Below are 3,528 nucleotides of genomic sequence, written 5' to 3' on the forward strand. Positions count from 1 at the left end.
AATCTCTCGTCGTTTTTGCCAAAGTCACAAGGTTCAAATTCGAATTCAAGTTCCTTGATCATAAAATTTGAATGGAATTCGATAAAGGTAAAAAATTTGAAAAAAAAATAATTTGACATAGAATTTAAGTTATATATATTTATGTATGTTGAAATATTGTAATATATCCATAAAATTATCTAAATAATTTGACAAAATAACTCAATATCTTTTTAAGATAAAATAATATTTATTAAATAAAAATATTAATTAAATATTATAAAATTCCGATGAGATTCAGAAAGTGTAAAAATTCACTGAAATTTGAATCTCACGAATGAAATTCAAGGTATCCTGTGACTTAGAGTTTTGCTCAACAAATTTTAAAACGGTTTTGTTTTGAAAATCACCATATTGCTTATGGTTCAATTTTTTTGGTTTTAATCCTCTTAAAGTGAACATTGTGTAACACCTAATAACATTACCCATTCTCTTCTCGAAACAATGGAAGCCCATAAGATATCTAACAATGAGTTTCTGCTCAAAGATTTGGAGCTGAAAGTGTTGACAGTGTGGAAATCACCATACGGTATTACTTACTGTTCCTGCCAATTGTTGAATCCCTTCCACTGATATCACCAGTAATCTCCACAAGAACATTCCCCATTCTTGAAATGATGGAAGCGAGTTAAGTCTCTTATAATTATTTCTCGTTCAACAATTTTGGAGATAAACTTGGTGAAATGATGGCAATCACCACAAATGCGAAGATTCTTAATGATTCGGATAGATGTACCGGGGCATTCAATACTCATAAGCCCAAAAGCAATGGCCAGCTTCTCACTATGACTGCATAGGATATGCTCCTTTTCTTCCTCCTCCACATCTTGCAACACAAAGTTTGTGTTGGGCACATATCCTGCCTCCTTCATTTTCTTGGTGAATTTCTCTAACGTTTTATAAATTTCTGCTGATTGCGGATGTGCTCTGTCCTCTACAAGGAATGAATGAACCTTGTTCTTGATCTCAATCCAGGCGTATCCTGGCATCTTTGTCACCCCTTTCTCTTTCATTATTGCTCTTACCTTTTCTACACTGTCCCATCTTCCAGCTGCAGCATAAATATTTGACATAAGAACGTAATATCCAGCCTTCTTGGGTTTCAGGTCATAAAGATGTTCTGCTACAAGCTCTCCCAACTGTATATTTTGGTGGATTCTGCATGCACCAAGCAAGGAACCCCACACATCATCGTTTGGTTTTAATGGTATCTTGCCGATGAAATCATATGCCTCGTCCAATTGCCCTGCTCGACCAAGGAGATCTACCATGCATGCATAGTGTTCCAATCTAGGTATAATGCAATAATCTCGATTCATCGTATCAAAGTAACGCCGGCCTTTCACTACCATGCCTGCACGACTGCAAGCAGATAGAACAGCGACAAAGGTCACACTGTCCGGCTTATATCCTAATTCAAGCATTCGATCGAAAAGCCCAATTGCCTCATCGGCACATCCATTTATACTATAACTAGAAATCATTGCAGTCCACAAGGCAGGATCTTTACGTGCCATTGTGTTGAACAAGCGAACTGCAATCTTTAAACTCCCACATTTGGCGTACATGTCTATAAGGGCACTGACAACGAAAACATCTAATTCAAGTCCATTTCTTAGAACAGAACTGTGTACCTCCTTACCTTGTTTGAGAGCCACTAGGCGGGTGCAAGCTGGAAGAACACTTATGATAGTAACAGTGTTTGGCTTGACACCTGCCAGCTGCATTTTGTGAAACAGATTCAGGGCTTCCCCACTCTGTCCATTCTGAACATAACCTGTGATCATGGCGGTCCATGAGACAACATCTTTTCTCAGCATTCCGTCAAAACCTTTGACAGCGCTCTCAATAACGCTGCATCTGGCATACATTGCAACAAGCGCATTCCCCACTTGCAAATCCAAATGGAGTCCACTACAAATAATGCAAGCATGAATCTCCTTACCCTTATTGACATCTGATAAAACCGGAAGAAGGCTTATGAATGTCACTGCATCCGGTTCCATCGTCGCCTTCATTTCTATGTATAATTCTAAAGCCTTGACCCCTTCCCCATTCTGCACATAAGCTCCAACCATAGAGTTCCAGGACACTATATCTCTTTCCGACGGACACATTTTGTCAAACACTTTGCGCGCATCTTTCACACGCATGCATTTGGCATACATGGTAATAAGAGCATTCGCTGTAAATATATGGGATTCCAATCCACATGTTATTACACGAACGTGAACTTCCCTACCTATCTGGAGTGTAGATATTGCAGCGCATGCTTTGAGAACGCAGGGGAATGTAAAATGGTCTGCTTCTTGTTCATTCTGCATCTGGCAAAAAAGATCGAGGGTTTTATTCCAGAACCCATTCTTGGAATACCCAGTAATCATCGAATTCCATATAAACACGCTATCTTTGGCAATTCTATCGAAAACCAGACGTGCATAATCCACACAGTGCCACTTTCCATACGTACTTATAAGCCCAGAACCCAATAATTCATTTTGAGCGAGGCCCCTCGCAACAATGTGAGCATGGATTTGCTGCAACTGTTTGATATTGGTGCACGCTTGAAACAGTTTGAAGTACGAATGCATTATGGTGTTCTGTTTCCATGCCTTGCTCTTTCTCTTTCTCTTTCTCTTGCTTTAGTACTTGTTTGTTTGGAGGCAGTGCTGAATCCCAGGCTGCGAACAGGCAAGAAGTAGTCTCATCTCGCACCGCAACCATGAGTAAAAGCTACCTGAATAGTTTTGTAATCATTTGGGAGCTGAACCGATCCCTGAATTTGTTAACTTCAGCGGAAATAAGATGAAAAAAACAAATCTAGAACAATTATTTACTGCCACGGTGTAATGGTTACGCTGATAAGAAAGTATGCAACTATAATATATTGAATTGTCACGATAAAAGTTCAAATTATTTTAATTTCATATAAGAGGATAATTAATTTAAATCTTATGAGAACTTTCATTACTAGCAGTTTTTTTATTTTTTTGTTTCAAATGCAAATTACAATAAGAAAGAATTTGCAAGAGAGAAGATGACGAATTTATAATACATAAAACAAACAATCTTATAGAATGACATCATCAACTGAGTCGTGAACCAAAGCTAGAGATACAAGGGATTTTACAGACAAGAGTTGAACACACATATGAAAGACAAATTACAATCTAGAACTATTTTTGTACAAAATCTGGATAAGAGGTTGAAGACCTTGAAAGACACCAAAAGGTTGATTGCTAATGAGCTGAGAAACTTGACGTTGGATACATTGGATTTGATATGCCATCTTTAAACTCTTCCTGGAGTTCGGCTACAGTTGAGAGAAAAGAGACGTAAAATAATAAAATATATTAGAGAAAAGTTTAAGAAATGCAAATTCTTGAGGATCATCAGAATTATTAAAGATTGCTTTACATTGGGCTTTCCAACAATGCAATAAGATTATTTGACAAACTCCTTCAACAATAACATTGTTTTGAAGCCCAA

General features: G+C 37.6%; 1 pseudogene; it reads right to left on the minus strand.

Moving 5' to 3' along the window:
* Nucleotides 1-371: 371 nt before the first annotated feature.
* LOC149547597 (pentatricopeptide repeat-containing protein At3g12770 pseudogene) lies at nucleotides 372-2,900 on the minus strand (annotated as a pseudogene).
* Between the last annotated feature and the right edge of the window lie 628 nt (nucleotides 2,901-3,528).

This window comes from Cupressus sempervirens, chromosome 7, assembly GCF_028749045.1.
Source record: "Cupressus sempervirens isolate cs-2001-9-10 chromosome 7, ASM2874904v1, whole genome shotgun sequence".
NCBI classification, from domain to species: domain Eukaryota; kingdom Viridiplantae; phylum Streptophyta; class Pinopsida; order Cupressales; family Cupressaceae; genus Cupressus; species Cupressus sempervirens.